Genomic DNA, 10941 nt, shown 5'->3' on the forward strand with positions numbered 1-10941 from the left:
TTTGCAAAGAATGACACAAGCAAAAGTAGTATCTCTGGGTCCAATAGAGCAACAAGCCTTTTTAAGAAACATGGGTATTGATGTCGGGCTGAGGCTTCTTTTAGATAAATCGGATGAGCCATCAATGAAGCAGCAATTAATTCAGGGGTAGGATATGTTAATGAATCCTAAGAAAACGGGAGAAAGATTTAACTTTTTTGCCTTGCTACCTCATCAGAGACTTCAAGTTGGAAATCAGCAGATGAATGCCTGTCAGTCAAAGCCCTCTGCATCACCTGTAGCTGGGTTTGGTGATCTTGCTTGGCAGTGATACTTGAGCTTGGCCTTTTCAACCCTCAGTTGGTCTAAGAAATTAAAAGAAACTTACTTCACATATTGAAGAGAATATAAATGTTTGAAGATTTTATCTCTTCACAGCCCTCCCCAGTGGCCCATGTTCATATATATATATATATATATATATATATATATATATATATATATATATATGTGGTACTGGGGGTGGAACCCAGAGGCTTTCTACCTCCGGGCTATACTCCCAGACCTATTTTATATTTTATTTGGAAACAAGGTCTCACTAAGTTGCTGAAAGCCTCACTAAGTAGCTGAGGCTGGCTTCAAACCTGTGCGATCCTTCTGTTTCAGCCTCCCAAGCACGGGGATTACAAGAGTGCACCACCACGCCTGGCTTGTGGCCCATGTTATATAAAATACAGTAAAAATTATAGAACTTTTAGGGTTGGACTAATGGACTTTTGGTACAAATGTGTGTTCTCAACATACTAAAGGAAGTTATTGTGGAAGGAACAGAATTTCCTTTATTAAAGCTAGTTGCTATATTTCTATTTTATTTTAGAAGGTTTCATGTACTACACTGATTGGTTTAATAGAAACTGTAACCAACTTAAATGGCTATTCCAAGGAACTGATTAAATAGATCTGTATATTATTTTAAGAGATAGAACAATATATTCTTTTTTTTGAAGATTTAAAAAATTTTATTAAAAAGATAGAAATACAGAAGATAGGTACAGCCCCATGCCAGAATGGCATGGGGGGAGGGTGGTCCGAGCCAATTCACCGCCCCCCCAGAACAATATATTCTGACACAGAAAAATCTCTGAGATTTAACGTGATAAAGTCAGATGTAAAATTTTCAGTTATGAATCTATTTTTGTTTAAAGAAATCTATATTTAAATAAACACAAGTATTTTCATAGAAATGAATATACTAGTGTACACATATTGTTTTCTGTTCTGTGATAAGGATTTGAAAACAAAAAGTAATGAAAGGATGCCTATTAATCGCTGTTAAATTTCCAAATCTGGATGTGGGTTTGGAAGGTGGGGAGACTTAGTATTTGAATATTTTACCCTGTTATTCTGTAGATTTTACAAATAAAAACAAGATTAAAGATCTTTTAAGTTATAAAAATAAAAATTCTAATATTGCTTGGCTGTGCACTCTATGAAGCACTTTCATGTATGTTTTTGCTCATGATTTGAAGCAGTTTGACTCTACTTTAATAATCTTTATTATTGGCAATAACAACTCCACTGCAGGACTAAAGCTAAATTGGAAATCCCTGAATGAATGGGACCAAGTGCGAATGAGGTCACATTGGCCTGCAACAGGGACCAGCCCACTCCCCCCAAAGTCCTGGCTGGGTGAAGTGGAAGGGTTAGACTCTTGGCTGCTGAGCTTAGCAACAAATTCCTTTCTGAGAAGGAAGAGCAAAGAGGTACTGTGGAAACACTTACCAAAGGCCTTCGGAGCATCCATGCTCATCAAATCAGCAAGTGGGGGGCTTTTTCCATTAGGAAAATGACATACGTTGAACAAGCTGCTCCTCTCAGGCTCCTGGGCTTACATCACAGACCAAAGAGAATAAAATGAGCTCACCAAGGGCTGCAAGTGAGGCATGGAAAGCTTTTTCTACACTGAAACCATATCATCAGTGGAATGAATCATAGAGCCCAGAACATATTTTATACTTTTAGCCAAAAATCTGAGCTAATATTAGGTCCATAAAGTGGTAGTTAGCAAGGCCAGGATTAGTAATTTCTTTTTCAAACCGATCATTTTTTGAACCACATGTCCCTTTTACCTTTCTCAGCTCTCTCTCTCTCTATATGGCTTCTCTCATATATATGTACCGTTGATGTTGTACAAATGTCTGAACCTCTGTTTTTCATCAGGCTTTTTTGTATGTGTGCTGCTGGGACTCTAACTCTGAGCCTTGTGCCTGCGGGGCAAGTGCTGTACCACTGAGATAGACCCCTAGCTTTGAATAAATTATTGCATCTTTGCATGCTTCTTTTAACATGCAAATATTCCATAGAAAGGTAACATACTAAGTTAACAAAGTGATGGTAAATTCTAGGCAAATTCCCAGGAATGCTCCTAACTATGGCAGGTGTTGCTAGTTTGTCATAATCCACTTTCTCACTGAGGCAGGAGTTATCCTTAGAATCCTCAACATAGCTATTCACAGTGGTGCATACCTGTAGTCCCAGTACTTGGGAGGTGGATACAGGAGGATCACAGCTTCCAGGCCAGCCTCAGCAACTTAGCACGAACCTCAGCAACTTAGAACCTGTTTCAAAATTTAAAAAAGGGCTGGGAGTTCCAAAATAAATAAACAGGGGAGAGGGCACCAAGTATAGTTTAAATATATACCATTTATGTTCAATAAAAATTTGTTTAAACAACAACAACAAAAAAAAACCCCAAAACAAAATAAATAAACATTAGAATGCTCAACTCTATCTGGTCAGGGCTCTCTGGAGTAACAGAACTCAAAGAACACTTATATAGTAAAAGGAACTTTTCAAATCAGCTTACAGTCCAAAGCAGTGTCCTTCCAAGTTTCCAGCTGCACGTGGAGAGCCAGAGAAACGAGCAGTTGGTTGAGCAGTCCTGGAGCGACCACGAGTTCAATCCCAGTTCCAGATGGAAAGGTCAGGAAACTCTCCAGAGATATGATGGTGAAGGTCCAGTTCTAAGAGCTGACGGCCAGTATCTCAGACGAGAGCAGACACACTTTCCTCAGAAAGAACCACGCGTGCCTTCACACGGCTTTCTCCTTTTATCCAGGCTCTGCCCCTGTCAGAACCATGCTGCCTCTAGTCAGGGGACTTCCCTTTCAATCTGCCATTATATATACCACTCATCAACACACCCAAAGTCACAAATCATAGGTGTTTCGTGACCCAGTCAAGCTGACAATCCAGCCCCCCATCACCTCAACGCAGCACCGCTGGCAGCCTACACAGGCTAACCAAAGTGGACACATGAATTGAGGCCTACTTGGTATCCATGATCCTGAGATCCTCTGTCTCAGTGTCCCAAGTACTGGGATTACAGGAGCACGCCTCCACGCCCAGCTCAAAAGGAAGTCACTAATGATAAAAAGGGGGAAGACTACATCAGATGTTTTGAAACAATAATTCCTGGCCTGAGTGATTAATAATGAGAGTGGAGTCAGTCCAAGGTTGAACAGACAGTTCCTGGGCCAATGTCCTTGCAAAAAATGTCTTTTGTACAAGGTTGAGGTGGACTCTGTGCAAGTTGGTGATTCTGGCAGTTTTTGCGATATTTACTATCAGGCAACCATGCACAAGAGCTTCCTTCATAACCTCCCAGCTTTATTTTTGTTAGTGTCGACACAAATGACTTTTTATTTTGGCAACTTTTACATTTCTTTTTTTGAAACAGGATTTCACTAAGTTGCTGAGGCTGGCCTTGAAATGTTGAACACCGCTTGGTCTTCCCTGCTGCGGTGGGTGGGTGCCTGCTCCTCTCCCTGAGGTGCGGTAGGGTGTCAAGCTAGAGTCTCCTGGTGGCCACCAGGAGGACTGGGCACACCCAGGCAGCAGTGACGTGTTCTGGAGGCCTCCTGTGCCGCACATTCTCATAGGAGGGTGCAATGGCAATGGGAAAACAGAAGATGAAAAAATGGGGACAAAAGAGGTGTGCAGTTCCCACAGGTTCAGGTACACTGTGCTCCTGTCTGCCGTGCCCAGGCGCCATGATTTCAGTTGAGCAAGGTTGGGATGATGTCCTCGGGGAAGATGCTGGTTGTGTTGCACCCAGCACTCTGAACCTGCTGCTCTGCTCCGAGGGTGAAGCTGTGCAGTGGAGACAATGCCTCCTGCCTCCTCTGAGCCTGTTACTCAGTGGCCTTCCTCAGAGGGGGAGTCGGGAGGGAACGGCAGCAGCTCCAGGCTGGAGAGAGTCATTTCCATTCTTGGTCTGATATTTAACCTATTTCAAAGAAGCAAAATTTCCATTGTTGAGTATAAGTCTTGAATTGTTCCTGCCAAAAAAGACTGACGTAGACACTGAAGAGTATTAATAAGCATGCGGACTAGGTAGATAGAAAGGGTGATGGGTACACACTGGACCAAGAAAGAAATATTTAGATTAACTTCTCCTGACTAAAGTTTCTCCTGTTCCTTAGTGAGGGCAGATCGAGGCACCGGAGTCACATTTTATAGTATTCATGGGTTTTTAAACACGGAGACACATTTATACATGTTTACTTATTTATTTAATTGTGGCACTAGGGTTTAATCTGGGGACATTTACCTCTACTATACCCTCAGCTCAAATTTTAAAATTTATTATTCATTCATTTATTTTGTGGTACTAGGGATGAAACCCGGGGTTCTTCTACCTCTGGGCTATACCTTGAGGCCCATTTTATTTTTTATTTGGAAACAGGCTCACTAAATTGCTGAAAGCATCACTAAATTGTTGAGGCTGACTTAAAACCTGCAGTCCTCCTATCTCAGTCTCCCATATACTGGGATTACAAACATGAGCTACCACACCTGGCTCCAATTTTATTTTTTTATTTTGAAACAGGGTTTTACTAAATTGCCAAGGCTGGTCTTGAGTCTGTGATCCTCCTATTTCAGCCTTCCGGGTACTAGGATTCTAGGTTGGAAGCATCATGCTCAGCTTGTTTGTTTGTTTGTTTGTTTGTTTATTTATTTTTTGTAGTACTGGGGATGGAACCCAGGGGCAGTCTACCTTTATACATCCCCAGCCCTATTTTTTATTCTTTATTTTGAAACAGAGTCTCATTGAGTTGCAAAGGGCCTCACTAAGTAGCTGAAGCTGTCTGTGAACTGTGATCCTCCTGTCTCAGCTTCCCAAATGCTGGTATTACAAGTGTGCGCCACCACACTCAGTTTATTTATTTTTAAACAATATAGTTAATTTCTTCCAGAAAGGATTTAACTTACCTGGATATGAATGTTTCCATGTACATTTTTTTGTTATGGTTTTGGTGTGTTGCTGTGGGTCCCTTTCTTCAGTCCATACAGAAATAATGAGCTAGGAAAACTCCAATTGCAGTGCTTAAGTGGGTTTTTAAAATTATTACTACAAGCAGACAGAGAGAGGAGGAGTGGTGGGGAGAAAGCATCACACCAGAGAAGCAGCCTGATGGAGTATCCAAGTGAAACACTGCCCTCTCCTGAAATCTCGGATTTTATATAGGGTTTTTGTTGTCTTATCTAGTCTTAGTCCCATTGTCATGCCTACAGGGCTTGGCCTATTTTATATTTGTTTTGCCACTGAATGCAGGAGATGCTCTCCTGTTTTGTATGCCCGCAGAATCTACATGAGGGGATGCATATTTCTTTAACTCCTCTTTTAAGTTTCAAGATATGTAACTTTCTAGGTCCAGTCAGTGTCCATGTATTTTATCTTGTTGCCATGGTCACTCAGCAGCACTGGCTTGGCCTGTCAGTTTGCAGCAGAGCAAGTCAGTGGTCTAAGTCAGTGGTCTTATCGTTGTCATGATAACAGCCTGCCCACGGGACAGCTTGTATAGGGACAGGGTATGAAATCTGTCTATATAGGGACAGATGAAATCATCTACCTATAACCGGGTCATTTTTGGATAGATATATGGAATGATGGATAGGATGATGGATAGATGGATGGATGGATATATCTGATAAATCACTTAGGTGCATTTGAGGCCAGCCTGGCGGTTAGGCCACACCAATCTCTGAAAAGCCTCTGTGAGGTATGGTAAAGTCAGTTTCTATAGTTAGAGGAGATTCCAAGGGCTTTTAAATTGCTTTGCCATCTGAGCATGGTGGCGCACGCTTGTAATCTAAGCGCTTGGGAGGCTGAGACGGGAGGATCGCACAGATTTGAAACCAGCCTCAGCTACTTAGTGAGACCCTGTTTCCAAATAAAGTATAAAATAGGTCTGGGAGTATAGCCCGGAGGTAGAAAAAGCCCCTGGATTCTACCCCCAGTACCACACACACACACACACACACACACACACACACACACACACAACACACAAATATGCAAAATAAAAAGGGACTGGGGTGTAGCTAAAAGGTAAAATGACTTGGATCCAATCCCCAGGACCCAAACAACAACAACAATAACAACAACAACAACAACAACAACAACAACAACAACAAAATTGGGCTTGATGGTGCATATCTATAATCTCAATACTTGGGAGGCTGAGACAGGAGGATCTCAGGTTCAAGGACAGCCTAAGCAGGTAGTGAGACTCTTATTAATCTAGTGAGACTCTGTTTAAAAATAAAAATAAAAGCTGGGGGTGTGTGTGCATGTTTGTAATTCCTGCGCTTGGGAGGCTGAGACAGGAGGATCACATGGTTTCGAAGCCAGCCTCAGCTACTTAGTGAGGCTCTCAGCAATTTAGTGAGACCCTGTTTCCAAAAAAGTATAAAATAGGTCTGGGAGGATAGCCTGGAGGTAGAAAAGCCCCTGGGTTCCACACCCAGTACCACTAAATAAATAAATAAATAAATAAAAATAAAATAGAACTGGGGGTATAGCTTGGAGGTAAAATGTCCCCAGGTTAAATCCCTAGTATCACAAAAAAAAAAAAAGATAGAAAAGAAAAGAAAGGAAAAGAAAAAGAAACAAATTTAGTTTTTGTTAGTGTAGTGGTTCTCCTGGAGGGCTTGTTCAAACACAGATTACAGAGCCATATGCATAGTTTCTGATGGACATTGGGTGGACCATGTTAATAATGTATTTTGGATAAGTTCTTTGAAGAGACTGAGTCTGGAACATTTTGTGAACCAAAGAGTCCTTAGCTGAAAAGATTCTGGAGACCAGATTATAACACAAGATATGTAGCCCTTCAACAAAATAGTATATAATATGGCACATTTCTAACTAGGACTCTATAATAGCTTGCTAGGGCCCTCATAACAAAGTACAGACAGAGTGGCTTAAACAGACTTTTTCTCACAGTTCTGGAGTCCACACATATATCCACAGGGTTGTTTTTTTTCCTAAAGCCTTCTTTTAGCTTGTAGATGGCTATCTTCTTCCTGTATCTTCACATGTTCTGCCCTCTATACCTGTGTATGTCCTAATTTCCTCTTCTTATAAGAACAGCAGTCACATTGAATTAGGACCCACCTTAATGATCTAATTTAACTTCACCAAACACTCTTTATGCACATCTATAATCCCAGTGCGTCAGAGGCTGAGACTGGAGAATTGCAGGTTGGAGGTCAGGGCACTCTAATTTAGCGAGACTCTATTTCAAAATAAAAAATAAAATAGAGCTGGCAGTGTAGTTCAGAAGTTGAACACTCCTTGATTCAATCCTCAGTAACACACACACACACACACACACACACAGTCTACCTCCAAATACAGTCTCATTATGAGGAACTGACCCAGTGTTAACTGCCGGGAAGAATGCAAAAGTAGCTAAAGCTCCATGTGCTGCACTTGGACAGATTACAAGCAGCCTCACTCGCTGCACTCCAGTGCTTTCCTCCCCTGTGTTTGTGATCTGGTCATTGTATGTGGAGAATGTGACCCACATGCTCTATGTCAGGTGCGCTGTTGGCACCTACATTCGGTGGGTGGCTGGTACAGTGAAGATAAGAAAATGGGTTGTTGACCTGTCGGCATAGCAACCAGGATAAGGAAGACAAGATAAGGCAGTAAAAACCCAATAGAAGACCTGAGGTTTTAGAGGGGGCAAGTGTCTCACTCGATCACTCCATTAGTACGTCCTTCTCCAGTGTGGTTTTCTCTCTTTCACTATAATAAAATCCTGCTTAAGCATTGCAACTAGAGTTTCCTGGCTTCTTATTCCTATATTGGGCTAGAAGAAGGACTCATCATGACACCCAAACATGCCAGGGTCCAGCCCTAGCAGAGTCGGGGTTCGTGTGTTGATGAGGGGGAAACTGAGGCCGATAATGAAAGAATGACCACACAAAATAGATTCAACCTTCTTCCTTTTATTCAGGATTTGTTATAGTTTTTATACTTTATTTTTTGGCAGAAAAGCAAGAGCATAGTCATGCAAGCAGGATTGCCAAGGACGGGAAAAAGTTATTTTTTTTCTTTTATAAAGTTTAGGGACTTCCGGGAAGATGGCGACCGAGAAAAGTGGGGCTTAAGAGCCCCGCTAACAACAAACCTCCATTACCACAAAATCAGCGCCTTTCATAGCCAGAAAACACCATCACCAGTGAAACAAAAAATCACCAGGCTCCAGAGAGAAAGCGGACTGAGAACAGAGCCACAGAGGAGATAACTGGCCTATCGCCCGAGGACGCGGCAGACGCGGCGGCAGCAGCGCCATACTGCCGGCGAATTCACGGGACGGCTACAGCAAGCCGAGGTGAGCCACTGCGGAACAGCCAGGCGGGATTTCTCCGCGCAGAGAGCATCTAAAGTTCCCAGTGGCCGAGCTCAGCACACGCTGCAGGGATTCAGAGTGGAAACCAAAACCAAGAAGAAAAACACCAGCCCCACAGCCGAGGGCGTAGCAGCGGCGCCATATTGCCACCGGCGGCAGCAGCAGAGAATTCAACGAGTTCAGTACAGCTACATCTGCGTACTCAAGAACAGTGAGTCAAATTGCGGGCCACAGAGGAGAAATCCCAGTACTGTACTCCCTGGGACTTGACCCAGTGGGGGAGGGGCGGTGGCAGAGATATCACACCATAGGAGAACTTGCAACCTGGCACCCCCCACAGTCTAAAGCAGCCTCTATCGACTCTCTGGGTCGGAGACTCTGTGATACAACCCAGTAAAGGTGTAGTGGGGTCTGAGATACTACTGACTCGAGATCCAGAGCACCTTAAGTGAAGTCATAGTGACCCAAGGGAAGAACCCAGAGAAGGCACAAACATCCGAAATCATGGGAAAGAGGAATAATACTGGAGCAATAAATGCCCACAACCCCACAACATCAGAACCCGATAAAACTGAAAATCAGAGATTTCTAGAAGATCAAATCAGGAAAATAACTGTAGAAATAATAGAGGTGCTTCGAAAAGAACTCAGAGAGAGCCAAAAAGAGATAAAGGATGCAATTAATGAAGTAAAGGCCTCAATTCAAAGCACAAACAACCGATTAGAACACATGGAGAACAGAATCTTGCTCTTAGAAGATGAGCAATCCAAAAATGAACGCATAGTTTCTAATCTAGAAAAAAATATCCGACAGCAGGAATCTGATATTGAAGAAATATGGGCCCATTTTAAGAGAGCTAACCTAAGAATAATTGGAATAGAGGAGGGAAAAGAAAGTGAAACCAAAGGGATCAACAATCTCTTCAAGGAAGTAATAGCAGAAAATTTTCCAGACATAGAGCAAGAGGTCGATATGCAGGTCCAGGAAACGTATAGAACTCCCTTTAGACAGGATCGGAGAAGAGGATCCCCACGCCACATAATTGTCAAAATGACCAATGTGGAAGCCAAGCAGAGAATCTTAAAGGCAACAAAAGCAAAGGGCCAAGTGACATTCAGAGACAAACCAATTAGAATCACTCCAGACTTCCCAAACCAAGTTATGAGAGCCAGAAGGGCTTGGAGTAACATATTCCAAACTCTGAAAGAAAACAACTTCCAGCCAAAAATTTCCTACCCAGCAAAACTTTCTATCAAATTAGAAGGAGAAATAAGAAGCTTCCATGACAAACAGAAACTGAAGGAATTTATGTCTTCAAAACCAGCACTAGAGAAAATACTCAAAGAGATTAACTACAAAGAAGAAATAGGTAACACACTCCAGAACTAGAGAAACAAGATTTTCCATCCAACAAACAACTAAGATTGGTTATTTGTGGAGATTCATTATTTATGTTAGTCTTTTACCTATCTCTAAAGGGTATTGTTTGCCTTTATTGTTGTTAATTTTTAGGATTCCTAGTTGGAATATTAATACACCTTCAGATATAGCATTTGGAAATATTTTATCCCATTCTATTAGTAACTGTTAACTCTGTGTACATTGTCTTTGTATATACAATTTTTTTTTTAGGGAGTTTGTATACTCCTCTGTTGCCTGTGCCTTTGAAATCATAACCAAGAAATCACTGCCAATTTCAATGTTGTGAGGTTTTATGACCCAGATTTTCTCCTAAAAGTTTATAGTCTTAAGATTTATATTTAGGTCTATTATCTATTTTGAGTTAATATTTGTATATGGGATTAGGTAAGGGTCCAATTTTATTCTTTTCCATGTAATTATTATTTTTTAACAATATTTAGTTAAAAGATTAATATTTCCACCACCAAATGTTCGTGGAAACCTTGTCAAAAATAACTTGACAATATAGGGAAGAATTTAGCTCTAGGCTTTTATTTAACTTCCATGGTTTATATATCTGCCTTTAGAATAGTACTACACTGTTTCAATTATTGTAGCTTTATATGGTTTGAAATCAGAAAATATATATCTCCTAGCTTTGTTCTTTTTCAAGATCGTTTTGGGTACCTAGAGTCCATATTCCATATTAGGATAGATTTTTTTCTGAAAAATAAATATATAAATATATGATAGTTTCACCTAAAAAATAGAAAAAAAATATTCTCTGGTAAGAAAGAAAGCAAAAAGAAATATTGAAATGTTATCTTTAAGTCATCAAAAGCTTGGTATCAGACAA

General features: G+C 41.1%; 1 pseudogene across 1 annotated transcript in view; it reads left to right on the forward strand.

The window, feature by feature from the left end:
* Positions 1-310, forward strand: part of LOC308264217 (protein arginine methyltransferase NDUFAF7, mitochondrial-like) — a 1218-nt pseudogene extending 908 nt beyond the window's left edge. Inside the window, exon 1 of the transcript in view lies at positions 1-310. This exon is cut by the window's left edge and continues 908 nt beyond it. The product of the transcript in view is annotated as a protein arginine methyltransferase NDUFAF7, mitochondrial-like (transcript).
* Positions 311-10941: the final 10631 nt, after the last annotated feature.

This window comes from Muscardinus avellanarius (genome assembly GCF_963383645.1).
Source record: "Muscardinus avellanarius genome assembly, chromosome: 6".
Lineage (NCBI taxonomy): Eukaryota > Metazoa > Chordata > Mammalia > Rodentia > Gliridae > Muscardinus > Muscardinus avellanarius.